At 37.3% G+C, this 15395-nt stretch overlaps 1 protein-coding gene across 10 annotated transcripts in view; it reads left to right on the top strand.

Moving 5' to 3' along the window:
• Nucleotides 1-15395, top strand: part of RBM47 (RNA binding motif protein 47) — a 148233-nt gene that overhangs the window by 108545 nt on the left and 24293 nt on the right. For 7 of the 10 annotated variants that reach the window (XM_015244009.3, XM_072944726.1, XM_015244011.3 and 4 more), the window contains one exon: nt 8650-8773. The gene's annotated coding sequence lies outside the window, so the exon portion shown is untranslated. Of the gene's footprint in view, nt 1-2556; nt 2742-7719; nt 7741-8649; nt 8774-15395 lie in introns of those variants that run through there. The other 3 variants (XM_072944706.1, XM_072944716.1, XM_072944721.1) reach the window with 2 other exon arrangements.

Consider the following 15395-nt stretch of genomic DNA (forward strand, 5'->3'; position numbering starts at 1 on the left):
CTTCAGTGCCAATAGTCATTTTTTTCAGATGAAGGCTAGTGCCTCAGTGCATATATAGGTGTGTGTGGGTGTGTGTGTATAATTTCTTCTCCTTATGCTTTAGTCATACATTATTAATACAATAACCAATTCCATCAAAGGTTTTGAAATTCTAAATACATAGTGTAAAATCTACTTCTGGAAAACTGCTTACCACTATCAAATACAGAGCAAACACACATCGACTTGCTCTTTACATTGGCTATATCTTTATAGCCTTTAAGTAAGTTGAAATAAAAAAGAATGTTCTCTTAGTAGAATGTAAAGGGGACCAAGATAGATATTACATATATTTAAAATAGCCCACATAATAATTTCCTGGCTTCACAGCTTGTCTTCACCCGTGCTTCATGAATCTTGTTACTCCTTTTTCCAGATCTACCTTAGAGCTGATCTTATCTCAAGCTTCTATTTCAGGCCTGTATTTTTTTTTTTTTTTGTCTCCAGTCTCAGACCTCAGATATGCCTGCTGTCATCCACTCTAAAAACAAAGGTGCTTTGTTAAGACAAAGGAAGCTCCTCCTGTGCTGATTTAAGCTTGTTTCAAACCAGATCTATGAGAAGTTATGGCAGCAAATGCAGCACATGTCTACAGGATGCCACTGGCATATACCTTTGCCTGCGTCGAGGGCTATGTAATAGGGGTCAGTGTCAGTGCCAGCAGAAGGGACGATTATTACCTTTTCTGTGTCCTTTTCTGTATTGTGTACCTTTGTAATAACTTGGGTGCATTGTTTGTGCAGAGACCATAGTTACCTGTGTGTTTTTTAAATTAACTCTGTTCAAAGCAAAGTCAGGAAGAAGTTGCTTATTTTTTATTTAGAGCAGGCTGTAATTGAAATGATTGCTTTCAGGTATTCAGTGAAAAGCTGCCCTGTCCTTACCACTTTACTCTTAAAATTTATCCTCTTGAGATGGTTTGTTTCCTACATTTTTGTGTTCTGGGTAATGTTTGATATAGGAATGCGTGTGCATGCACACACACACGCATGTACTCACACGCCTGACAAGCACCCATTCCTACACCAAGTCCAAACCAAAACACTCTTCCTAATGCTTAACGCACATCACACACCCAGAATTTATAAAAATTCTTACATAATATACTCAATTACTCTTACATAAAGGCAGATTTTCTGAGTCTCTTTTGTAGTCAAAAGGAATTTAGTGTAAAGTCAGTAGCTTTTTTTGAAACACTGCCTCAGTATTATTGATAGATTGCTTCAATTTTCCTTTAATTAGAACCTAGCAATTTAGCTTTATATAATATTTAACATGATTATAATCTTAGACTTGTTCTGGATTTTGACCCTTTACTAAGTAACCTACTGATAATTTTTTAGTCACTATTGATAGCTTTAGATTATTTCATTTGGGAGTAATAAAACTGTCTCTCTTAAAAAATATAGGTAGATAAATGGATTTAAAACTTTCTTTTTTACTCTGGCCTTTTTACTTCCTATCCTTGTTACTTCAAATTCCTAGGGTTTATAGGATTTATTAAGGCTAACAATTATAGAATAGCAACTAAGGGAAAATTTGAGACCACATCTTTGAAATGCTTGCTTTAGGAAGAGTTACAGATTTGTTTCTCTCTTTGCATGCCGTGGAGCTCAGGGTAATCCTGGTTCAGGTGGTCTCAGATACCACCGGATAGCTTTTTGGAGCCCTCCTCAAGTCCATCTTCTGGTCCCTTCTCCCCTGATCTCCCAGCTGCCTGAACTGGCAAACAGCCTCTTGGGAGGTTCCATCCTCTCCCTGCTTGAAAAGGAGCATATTTACTCTGCTTAAGTGCTTTGGGTCCTCCTGGTCCGTTGTTATGTACAGACTGTTTTTATTATCATGAATTATGTTTTACACTTTCCTTCTTCTTTCTCTGCCCCTTCTATTTTTCTCCGCTTCTTAGCAGTAAATTCATTTCCAGCTCCAAACTGATAAAGTAAAATAAAATGAGGGTTTAGTTCTCATGTGATTTTTTGCCTGTATCTTTTTTCTGCCAGGCGTATCACAAACCCAATTGTTGGTAGTGATTAGGAGAAAAGATAAAGGGTCCTCATCCAGGTTACCTACCCTAGATATAATGAGAAGAAGAAAACCCAACAATTGCTAAAAATAGAACATTTCTAAGAAATCACAGTAACATTTTTTGAGTACTTTCTATATGCCGGGAAAGTTTCTAAGCACTTTATGTGTGTTCATACATAAAATGCTTAGAACTCAGCAACTCTGGTGAAGCAAGAATTACTGTTTCCTTGTCTGCACCCAGCAGAACAAGGTAATGGGCATCCATCTTGTTTCTAGGAAGGTGAATTTTAAAAAATCATGTGTTTCCTTTGAGTCAGCATTGCATGCGAATTAAATTTCCTTCTCTATTAAACGTCAGAGCATTTGTCTTCTTGGGCTGTCCCTGGATCCATGTGTTACAGTAGGTTTGCTGTTAAATTTTCAGACTGCTATTGAGCAGTTTTGTATCTGGCGATTTTAACACCTCCCTTCTTTCTGTACCACCCACTCAAGTTCATTACAGGTGCCCTTAGCAAATGACTCCCAAGGCATTTAAGTGGCCAAAGCTCATCGACCAATGAGGAGAGGTGTGCCATGTATAACAGCGTTACACAGTTCCTGGGATCAGGAGCGAAGTTTGCTTAAGCAAAGCTTTTGTTACCATTAGCCTGTCGCATCCTGATTTCAAGACTGGAAAGGTAGGGAACACCTTATTTGTTGTAATTGGAAGAGAGGAGGAGATGGTTTTGTGTTTGGTTAAAGTAATTTAGGTCAGGTTGAATAAACAAATGATCCATTTTGCTCTTAATTGAAGGTAAAAAAATTGGAAGTTTGTGAGAGTTTCAAATGCTGCACAGTTTGCCTTACCAGAAACAAAACCAAAATTCTGAAGTTAAGAACATTAAAAAACAAAAAAATCAGTTTGTCTAGCATCTCTTCATTTTAACACACTTGAAAAAACTAGGTTAAGGAGAGTCATGTTTTCATAGATTGCTGCTGTTTTAATTGTGGGATTAAAAAGCAGGAATTTATCAACAATATTTGCATTTATTTTCCAAAGTCATTTCAGAGTCAATCCTTAGAGAAGAAATTTGTGACTTTAAAAAATATATGTATGTGATAAGAATAAGAAACTGATGGAATTAGTATTTGATAGTTGTTACTACGTAAAGGTTAGCAATAATGACGTTTCCTCTGAGAAAAGTTCTGGTATAAGAAGACTGTTGTATTAATCATTTTCTCAAACCAATAGCAAAGTTTATAAAATGGAATTAGTTAAATATAAATTATCTACCTTAAAGACTATACAAATTAGTTTCACTTTTACTAGAAGGAATAGTTTGGTGTATCTTATGCATTATTTAATTTCTAATATTAACTCAAGGAAACCAGAGATAAAGAATCTTTATTCACTTCTCCTACCTGGAAATGCAGCAATTTGAATAGCATTTGAAGCTAATTCTGAGAAGCAAAAGCCTCTTCATTGTGAATAAAATGATGAATCAATGTGACAAAATGTATACATTAAGAACATGTTATTATATTTATTCATTAGCCTACATCTAATGTTTACTACCAGAAAGTAAGTTTGGATTCTAAGAAAAGTGTAACTGATTTCCCATGGTTGCTTTTTCCCAGAGATGGCTTAATGTATTTTATAACAGAAATTAGATAATATACTTGTTTAAAAATACATGAGAGATGGTACCATTTGGTAAAAAGGTTTTTAAAAAGTTAAAGTATTTAGTTAAAACTCTCTCTTTGCCTAATTTGTGATGAGAATTTTTTAAGCACATATTATCAATAGGTATAAATGCCAAATAATTTTGGTTATCTCAGTTTCCCCCTTTTTAACAATTATTTTTACATACTCCTTGAAAAGATTTGCCTCCTGAAAGTTTCTACTTCTATTAGAGTTATTCCTACTGCCATTTTATGAGACATGTACTCTCAAGATCTCCTTCCTAAATAAGTCTCTTATTCTGGTTGACTCTTTGGTGGAGGTGGACGTGGGTCGACCACCAGTCACAGGGTTAACTATTCACAGCACAGAATACTTGCTAGCCATCTTTTCTGGTGCAAGTAAATGCTGTTTCTCAATTCCAAGCTGAGGTTCAAAGGTTTAGACTAACTTCACAAGATCAGAGGTCAGGCACGAATTGCTGCAATTTATATTTCAATTCTGCCGATACGACAGAATTTCACAGCTATGATGATTGCTTTTTCCACTTCTGCACACATACCAGGCCAGGCAGTTAACAGTGTAATTTGTACAAGTCAGCCCTTGGCACCCAAGTTTAATGAGTAACTAGCTGGTGCCTTAGGTTTCACTGGTACAAGGTGCACAGTATAAAAAGGGTCAAATGTCAACGCACAAAGATGGAGGGGGTGGGGAGTGATATCTCAATAACCACCACCTATGAATCAGACGTAATTTGTGTTCATTTTAAAAATAGTTTCTATGATGGGAATGTTGGCGTGTTCGTTCTCCTCGCTTCTGAAAGAGGTAAATAATTTTGTTCAATGTTAGCAAGAAAGAACAGTGTGATTAGAGAATATTGAGAACTGTAGAAAGCGAAATTGCAGGCTCTGTTTACACTTTTCATGGATCTCTGATTTCTCAAAAACCTCCCCAAATGTGCCAGCTTTTCAAGAATCTCAAGAACAAATTGGGTAACCAGGTGTTTCTGAGCCCATGACACTTAGGATTATCTAACATTCTCTATACTTCATCCAAAAAGTCAAACTCCTATCTTTATTTCTAACCCAAGTCAAGAATATCTTTTACTGTTTAAAGTTGAGTATTGGGACTCTTCAAAAAATTCTTGGATGGTGGGTCTTGGGAATCCATGGGTTTGCCATTCACAGTTTTGACTTCTCATAAATGACTCTGAAACTACAATATAAATATATGTAACTTGTCATTTTTGTTATAACACAAGTTTTAATTTTCTACTCTTCCAGACTGGGGGTAGAAGCAATTGGATTCTTCCATAGTGCAGAATAATTAAGCACACAGATTCTGGTGTCAGAATCCTGGGTTTAAATCCCAACTTCATCATTTACAGTTAAGGGACTTGAGCAAATGGGCAGCCTTCCTCTGTTTAGTTCCTTCATCTCCAGAACGAGTGTAACCATAGAATCTGCTTCGTGGGGTTGTAGTAATGATTAAATAAGACAATGTACTTGAAATGTTTAGCTCAGTGTCTGGTTTATAATAACTTCTCAGGGAATGTTAATTGTTTTATTAATATTATTAAGTTACATACCTTGTGAATAAGCCTTCCCTACCCTATATATCAGCCTAACTTGTTTAGACTTGATCTTTGCAGGAGGGTGACGTGGTCAAACTGTATGTTTTTAAATGGTCACTTTGTCTCCATGAGAGCTAGATTGATTGCAGTAGGCAAGAGTAGATGGGACCAAGTCAGCTGGGAGGCTGCTGTAGCCATCCAGGCAGGAGCTGATGGTTGGCAGTTTGTAAGATGCTTTCAAATGCAGTGTCTCACTTTTATCTTTGTAATAACTCTCATGTGTGGAGTTAGGATGCTGAAGCCAGAAGGTGGCATGTCTGTGGTCAAACACTGCTGATGACAGAGTGAGAACCAGAACTCTGTTACCAGACTCTTGCCCTGGCAGCTTTAGGCCCGTGTACTAGCACCCCTGGGTGTGGGGAGTTCATTTACCTTTAGAGAGGATTTGTTTTTAAAAATAGAATTCTCGTTCCTTGGTTGGAGGCATGGGGTGAGAAAGTTATTTTTAGCCTAGATTTATGAGTGAGAGTTGGGAGAAGCAGAACGGGACATAGAACTTGATGGACACCTTTTTGGAAAAAATGCATTGATTAATTTCACATATTTTATTTATACCCTGCCTCATTCCAAAAATGGATTTGAAATAGCTTTCAAAACTACATAAGGTAGACAAGATAAAGGAGAGAGGGTAAAAAATCAGGGTGAGCAAATTAAGACGATGCCACAGTTGTCTTAAGGCCAACAAACGTTTGCCCTCAGATCCCACCATTTATTGAAGAAGGACCGTAAGTAACATAAGATTCACATGCCTGAAAAAATAAAAGCAAACCAAGTGTTCTACTCAGAATAGCTTTTTCTTCTACTGGAATCTAGGAAAGATCCTCCATTTGGTCTTCCTAAAGACTCCGTGATATAATGGTCAATAGCCATAGCTTTTTCACAGAATAAGGAGTGAGTGAGGGGGTTGGAGTGAATTAATTAACCCAGTTAATGTCTGGAAACCATTTCTTTTCTCTAGGAACTTCCCCACAAATCTTAATACATGTACTTAGGTGGCCTTCAGTAAGACAGTTTCCTCCACAGTAATATGAAGGATTTATACTAAGATGGACTTCTCAGATGGGGTGCCCTGGGGTACCCAATATTGTGTCAGGAGGAGGGTGAAGCCACAGGGAAAAAGTGGCATGTGGGTTTTGCTTGAAGATTTTTATGACAAAACAAAAATACAACTTTTAATAAATGGATTGTGTTTGGAATTATTCTGGAAAATCAGATTTTTCTGGAAACAGACAGTTGAGCCTTAGTGTTTTATTTGGGGAAAATTTTCTGCCACTTGAATAGTTGTGAGAGGCACTTCTTCCCCTCATTAAGACACAGCACAGAAGTATGTAAAACCATAATTTCATTTATATGTTAGTGATTTGCTTTTAATTAGTAGTTAACATGCCCGTTACTATGATTACTTTTCAAAAAGGAAAATTTGCCATTATAAAGCGAAAAATTAAAATTCTGCACAAATTATATGTGCCAGGAATAGTGCTTTATAAATACTTTCTCTGTTCTCCACACAATCCTGCAAGAAATTAGTTCCACTTTAACGATGGGGAAACTGGGGCTCAGAAAAAGTTAAATAAATTTGTCTGGATTCACGTAGCTAGCAAATGAATTGTTCAGCAGTCTGCATTTTATTCTGTTGCCTTGACAGGGTAGAATTAGTTTCAGGACACAGTTTGTAATTTGCACATTTATTTTTATTTATCAGACACTGTGATGTTGACCATCAGGTATTATCCAGGATACAGCCCTTAGGAAATAGTCCTCACAGACGTGGGTGAGGATTATACGCTTTGAGATGTACAGAGTTTAACAGCTATTACTCTATGATTTATTTGAGGGTGAGGCCTTTTTTTTTTTTTTTAAGTAGGTCACTGATAATAAGGATTAAATAAAGCCAGCTCATGGTTTAGTTTTATGGCTTGTGATCCTATGAAGTTTTGGATCCTACTGAATGCCTTACCAGTCTTTGCAACATCAAGATAGTTATGGCAGAGTAATTTTGGAGCTGTAACTGACTTCGGAGGCTATTTAATCGGCAGGTTCCAAATTGTGCTCTGTAGACCTGAGAATCCTCTGGTGCCCCCACACAGCCCCAGTGGACGATGGAGCAGGATGGGTGGAGATGCCTCCCCGTATCACCCCCTACCTCCAGCTCAGCTAGCTCCTTGTTTTAGCGGTTTGTTTCTGCATCTAGGTAAATTTTTTGTGAAAGAAAGGATGCTACACCTAAAAAAAAAAAATGAATTAATACAAAACAAATATTAAAAACCAGTTTGAAACTATTTGTAATCCAAGTCCTTTATTTTTCTTCAGGGGAGCAAACTTTGGCTCAGACAGGTGAAATGATTTGCCTGAGAACACAGAACGAGGCATGGCAGGGCTAAAGGTAAAACCCCAGTCTTCTAGGGGCTCCCAGTCTAGTGTTGCAGCCACCGTTCCATATTGAATCTTGGAAGTTATGTGGACCCTCAGGTGGCTTGATGAGGGCTCTCTGTAGTTAGGAGAGAATATTCCTGAAGTTTAACAGATTGCATTTACAGATATGAAACAAAGGTAAACGTTTTGTGCTTAGGATATGTTTTAATGTCTCATCCAAAATACCCTTATTTTGAACTAACTTAAGTTTTTCTTAACTTGAATGTTTTCTGTATCACAACTTTTAAGATTATCCTAGGACCCCCAATCCTATTTTTTGTAGAACTCTGCATGCAAAGAACATCCTCAGAAGAGTCTTAACTCCACATTTTAGGGCAGAATAACAGGTCACTTTTATACCAGCTCTGGTCATTTGGTAGTGGTTGGCTGAAGTGCTTGTTTCAGTGGTTTTTGACAGCCTCTTTGGATTCAGCAGGAAAGAGTGTGATGGTCGATAGTGTCGTGTGACATAGGCCCCCAAATCGGGGGCAGGGGGAGGGGGTCCAAGAGCTAGATATTATCATCTCTGTAAAGGGCACCTCTTCTCTTTGTGAACCTATAAGCATAACATATAAACTACATCTGTATTCCTTCCTAAACATTGTGTTGTTCATCTTGAAGGTGGAGTAGGGGGCTCTAAATACGGCAGAGGGAAAGATACAACACATGGAAGAAATTGGTCCCTTGTTTTTTTCCCCACTGTTCCTGTTTCTTCAAGGATAGGAGGAATAAAGGATCACATCTCTTGGTTTGTAGAGGACATGATAATTAGAGTAATGGTAGTTCGTTTTTTGAAGAAAATGGCCCCAAATTAGACATGCATATATGAAAATTATATTGAAACAGAAAACATTACTAGCAATTTTTTTTTACCCCTTAGGATTTGCCTCAAAGGATACTTCAGAAATTGAACTGAGAAATCCCAAGGAAGCTGCCAGAGTGTCCCTGTGTATTCTTACTCTACATCGTGTAAAGGATCAGACAGATCAAATTAGTGGTTTCTGGTGAGTACACCTGCTGGTGTCCTTTTCTTCTTCACTTAAGGAAAATCTTAAGTTTTCATTCTTCTTAACCAAGATATCTGCTGTATAGACAATGTGTACCTGGTGTATGTTTATGTGGCATTATTAGTGGTACATACAACATAAGTCATTTTGAACCAACAATGTAAGTCCTTGTGTCTTTGTTCAGTTTACATCTTTGTGGCCCAAGAGGAAAAACTGCTGGTGCTATGTGAGCATCTTAGGAATTAAGAGACATATTTGCATATAATAATTGCATATTGTTTATGAATCTATCTCCTCCACCAAAAAAAAAAAAAAGGAAAACAGAAAGAAAAGAAAAAAAAGAGGTCAGGTACGTTTCAATCAGAGTTGTTCAAAATTTTGGATACAAGGAAGGGTCCTTTGTACAAGCTAGAGAAGATATTGGTATGTTCTTGCACAATCTGTGTGCCTTCTCTAATTTCTATTTCCTCATCTGTCATGTAAGGTAAAAAATAGCTGTCATGTCCTACTCTCCAAATCATGGCAATCCAGTGAATTACAACATATGTAGATGTACTCTGACAACTAAATGCTTCTTCACAAATAGAGGGTATTATTGGTCTGTGGGTGATAATCTTATGTATGTATGATATGGCAGGGATGGAGTACATAAAAGAAAGAGGCTACTTGTATCAGCTTCACCCAGAACCTTGGATGGCCAGCCCTCCCAGCTGCAGCCACAGCCCTCACATAGCCCTGAAAGGTAGAGGCAGCTGATCCCTGGATGTCAGGGAGGAGTTACTGGTGATACTGATTGCCCAGCAACTCCCCACTTCCCTCCCTCCCCACCTTCCCCCACCATTCTTTCTTTTCATTTCCTCTAGGCTGGGTTCTGGACTTAACCCACTGAATTCAGGGGCTCAGATTGCCAAAAATGTCTAATTCTATATGTTTTTCTTTGTATAAAAGCATATTTATTAAAGGAAATTTGGAAATTAAAGAATACTATAAAATTACTTATAATTCGATGACCCAAAGATAGCTGCAGTTAACATTATAGTATATTTATTCCTGTTTAGTTTTTTAAAATACTTCATATATATTCTAAAATATTTTTAACAAGGTTAACTTAATTGAGAACATGAAATAAGTATTCTAGCCAACAACTATGCTGTAATTTTTTTAGCCATTTCCATTACTGTTGAGCATTATGTTTGTAACATCACGTATAAACATATACTATTGTGTTCATTACATTATGCTATAAATCCTACTGTAGAGAACAGACCTGATTTAATTTTACTTGTGTCTCTTATTATTTTCTCAAGGTAAATTTCTATACATGGAGTTAATGAGAATGAACTATTTTTAATGACTCCTGCAAAGCTCTTGATGTTGTTAAAATGTCTTCCGGAAATGTATTAAATTACACTTGCCCTCCCATCTACTCTCACCCATTATATATGACAGTGTTCATCTCACTGCACACATACATGTACAGACTGAGTTCTATCACATTGAGAAGATTGAAAATCATAAATATTTCTACAGGAGCTCAGGAAATATAAGTCCATTCCCTCCCCTTGGCTCACTCCAGTCCTTACCAATACCAGTAGAAGAGTGTATCTCAGACCTGTTTATGGGGAAAAGCATATACGAGGCTTGCATTCATTCAGCTGGTATTTTTTACCACCACTTTTGTTCATTTCTGTAATATGTGCTTCAGGAGAACAAAAGAAGATTCCTTCATTGTCTATGAGAAGCTTAATTCTGTTGGTGAGTCTAGACAAACAACAAACAAAAACGCTCAATCTTGGACAGCTCACTTCTCAAGACCTGTTTCTTCTTTAAAGTTAGAGGTGCAGTTCATCTGTATCTGAAGAGCATCTAAGGTGGTTTTCAGTAAAAATATGTGAGTAGGCAAGGTAGTAAAAACAACCAGGATATCTCAACTCAACTGTGAGCGATATGATGTGTTGTGTAACTTCCATTGTCTGGCAATGAATGCACATCAGTTCTTTAGCAGAGAAAAGTTCCCCTGCATTAAACACTAGGAAAAATTTTCATGTTAATGGTATTTTTTAATGTGAAAGTAAAGTAATAGGAAAATCCTTCAAGATAGCCTCTAAGGTTTCTTTTAGCTCTAATATCTATAACTCATAAGTAGTAGGCTGAGGACTTCCAAAGCCAAGGAATAGTCAGCAGCCTTCACAGAGAGATTCATAGAATTGTGACCGGAATTTTAAAGTGATAATTTCTACAGATTAGTTCTGTCTAATCTTCATCCTCACCAATTGCCCCCTAAACACATACAAACTGAAAATCTGTGTTTGTACTGTTCATGAGTTTTAATCAGATTTTCAAACTTTGTAACAGACCAATACGTTCATGACTATTTAGCTGTCCTTCACTGCACCAGACATCTACCAGAAAAAAACAAACTGACCCAACTACTGAGCTGCACTGAGCGCTGTCTGGGAGACTGGGCCAAACTTTGGCAAGAAAGTCTGCCACTGGCCATTGGTGTCTCTCTGAGGTAGACTGTCCCTTGCATTTTAACAAGAGTAGATACTATGTAAATACTTGCTGGATCTCTCTCTACTCAGATTTTGCGCCACTTTGTAATATTGGTTTGTACTTGAAAAAAAAAAAGTTATGTATATGTTGGAACAACTTCCAAAATCTAAAAGCATGAAGGAATTGTAAGACCCCAGACTATGTCTAATCCCAATCTTGGGAAAAGGACACATTTTGACTATATTTCACACAGTTAAAAAGCCTCAGTTGAAAAGCCAATATATTGATCATTTGTCTCTCTCTGAGATTTGAATCATAAACATGAAGAAAAAAGCCGCATAACCTAGAACATCATTTTTCTCATTATTTTCCCATTTTCTCTTTAAAAATCTGCATTCCTTCCTCTTTTTCACTTCATATATTAGCTCTGCTGGTTTTTCCAGACTCTTTTTTTGTTCACTGTGGTAAAACATGCATAACATAAAATTTACCATTTTAACCCATTTTAGATATGCAGTTCAGAGACATTAAATACATTTTCATTGTTGTGCAAATATCACCACCATCTAGCTCCAGAACCTTCTTATCTTCCCAAAATGAAACTTTGTATCCATTAAACAAGTAACTCTCCATCAGCCTCCCTCCTCAGCTCCTGGCAGCCACCATTCTACTTTCTGGAAGGCAGCTACGCTCACCACGTAATATGCTTCCAGGTATTTCATATAAGTGGAATTATACAGTATTTGTCCTTTTGGGTCTGGTGTATTTCACTTAGCATAATGTCTTCACAGTTCACCCATGTTGTAGCATGTATCAGAATTTCCTTCCTTTTTAAGGCTGAATGTTCTATTTTGTGTATATACCACATTTTGTTTATCCATTCATGCACTGATGAACATACAGGTTATTTCCACCTCCGGGCTGTGTGTATAATACTGCTATGATCACAGGTGTACAAGTATCTGTTCACATCTCTGTTCTCAGTTCTTGTGGGTATATACCCAGTAGTAGAATTGATGGATCATGTGATAATTCTATGTTTAAGTTTTTGAGGAACCATCATATTGTTTTCCACAGCAGCTGCACCACTTTTTATTCCCACCAGCAATACATGAGGGTTCCAATTTCTCCACATTCTTGCAAACACTTACTTCTGTTTTGTTTTGTTTTTTAAATAATAGACATCCTAATAGGTCTGAAGTGGTATATCACTGGTTTTGATTTGCATCTTCCTAATGATTAGTGATGTTGAGCATCTTCTGCTTGTTGGCTATTTGTGTATCATCTTTGGAGAATTGTCTATTTAGCCCTTTGCCCATTTTTAAATTGATTGGTTTGCTTTGTTGTTGCATTGTAGGGGTTCTTTATATACTCTGGATATTAATTCCTTAATATTTTAAGAGATCATTTTCTCCTATTTCATGGGTTGCCTTTTCACTCTGCTGATAGGGTTTCCTTGGATTCACAAAAAGTTTTCATTTTGGTGTAGCCCAGTTTATCTATTTTTTCTTTTGTTGCTTGTGTTTTGGTGTCATATCCAAGAAATCAATGCCAAATCCAATGTCATGAAGCTTTTCCTCTATATTTTCTTCTAAGAGTTTTATAGTTTTAGCTCTTACATTTAGGTCTTTGATCCATTGTCAGTCAGTTTCTGTATATGGCATATGGTAAGGGTTAGGGTTCTTTCTAAAGAGGTACTTTTTAATCCCGCCAAGTCTCAGGGAAGATATGTGTCAGTTAAGCAACTGGCACACATATTCACGCCAATGCTTATCTTCATCCACTTTCCTTTCTAGCATAGGCTTCGGTGGTTTCCCAACAGACAGGTGAGAAAAAGCTGAAGCAATTGGGGAACTAACATCTCAGCTGGCTCAGCTCTCATAACTAGGAAACAGCAGTGAGAGCAGTGAGGCAGTGGCTGGGATCAGCAAGCATTTTCGTGTAAACATGCTTCATGAAATCTTCAACAATAGAACAGCAAAGGTAGATAGCACTGTAGGCTGGGAAGAAAAAAAGCGAGCATGTGCATGTGTCTGTATGTGTGTTGTGTCTGTACATATATTTGGCAGCAGAGGGAAAGAGAGAGGTCACTCCACACTGAGTGTGACTATGAATTGGGCTCCATCAGATATTTATTTATTTATTTATTTATTTATTTATTTATTTATTTATGTTCATACCAAAATAAACTTCTCTCTGCTGTTTTAGAGAAACACAACTAGATTAGCCACAATTACGTGGGCAAACTATGTTTCCAAAACAGCCTAGTTCTGTGTTATGGTGGACAGAACCTAAAGTTGCTCACAGCGTAAAACGGGAAGCTCTGCCTCGCCTTCACTTGCAGAATCTTGAGAAGTAAGAAGAAACTAGCAGGCCACGTAAGCTGCCTCACCTAGCATCACCTGGACCAAAGGTCTGCGCTGGACTGGCTGCCCTGACAGGCTTGGAGGTAGCACCGCCGCACTAACGCACCATAGTTGCAGGATTCTGCACATGAAGTGGATTCTCAGCTTTAGAACCTGGTATTGGCAGTTGGGCATCCAAATCTCAAATTAGCATTAAATCTACTAAGACTCTGGCTTCAGGACCTATGAGAAACAAACTGTGACCCTCTTCATCCCCTTGGTTTTCATAGGGACTGGTTTACAGGGATAAATTATTTGCTTATTTTTGTCATAAAAGGTGATTTGGAGAAAAAAGAAATAAAAAAGCCTCTTAAATTTTCTGATGTCAGGTGGGATAAGCGAAGCCATGCTTTCTAAAAACTGCAAGACTGGTATACTATATTTCCCTTGAAGCATTAAAGTCATTTCATGCTTTATTAACTCAAAAAACATCCAGCATTTCCCTGTGAGACTGGGAATAAATGACTAGCTTAAATCAGGGCGTTTTTACTGGTATGCTAGTTTTTCAATTGAAATATTAACTCCATAACAATGAAAGTACAGGCTGCATGAGACATGAACAGCAATTATGTCTCCAACAATAGTCCCAGGAGTTTAATATGCCTGAAAAATCATACACTTCCTGACACTTGAACATTTCATTCTAGATGCCCTAGGTTCAGTAAAACTCTGGAGATAAATTTTCTGTTCATTTCCATTCTTAAATTTCAGTCTATATTTCATGAGTTTCTTTAACTAATATAGTTCTGCTTTCTGTGTAACTTTTATGGTCTGTGTAACTTTTATGTAAATTTCCAGCTAACTTTAACTGCCTAGTTAAATTATAGAGACTGGGAAAACTGGTTCTCCTTCTCTTCCCTCGCTCTTCTTCTCTTCCTTCTTTTAATAAATATCTTTCCTCAGAATACAGCAACCTTTTTTCCCCACTATCTGCAAATTCTACCTCAAAAAATTAGAAATTTAGCATTTCAATAATTTATAATTGACAAACTCTCTTCGTTTCCCTAGTTTAAACCAAATATTACTACATTTTGTTCAAGTGGTAAATACCTGGTAAAAAGTAGTTTGTGTCTGCGTGTGTATGTGTGTGTGTGTGTGTGTGTTATTTAAACAAGGATTAAAGCCAATAGCTAATCAGACAGTAGCATTGCCCTATTCCTATATGTTACTCTGGGGTACTTATTAACCAAGGCAATTGCATTTGAAAACCAGAGATATTAAATGAGAATTTAAGATGAGAAAAAGAAAATAATAATTAAGAAAAAGAAAAGTTGAAAGAAATGTGAATCAGGAGGAAAGATAGCAGGCGGCAGTGATGGTAGTGATTTTTTTTTCCCACTAAGACCAGAGGTCCCAGGGCTGCCTCCCCACCTTATCTCCTCTTGCCCCCTGTGTGGCAAGATAGATGAGTGAGTGACAGCACTGGATCGAGAAACTTGGAGATTTCTTATTTCTATTTTATTATATTCAGTATCAGATTAGTCTGTAATTTCTCTTCCAAGTCTTCAAGACCCACTGCCGCATGGTAGAGAACTGCCCAGGAGCAGAGCAATACCACGGAGAAAAGGACCCTGTCCCAGAGTGTGAGCTCAAGCACTGTAACACTCAGCCTTTCATAAAACCTGCACATAGGAGAGCGTTTGGAAACTGCTCTCTTTGTTCTTATTTCCTTGTAGCATAAAATGTCTGCCAAATCCCTGAGGCAGTATAATAGAAAC

This window comes from Vicugna pacos, chromosome 2 (assembly GCF_048564905.1).
Source record: "Vicugna pacos chromosome 2, VicPac4, whole genome shotgun sequence".
Lineage (NCBI taxonomy): Eukaryota > Metazoa > Chordata > Mammalia > Artiodactyla > Camelidae > Vicugna > Vicugna pacos.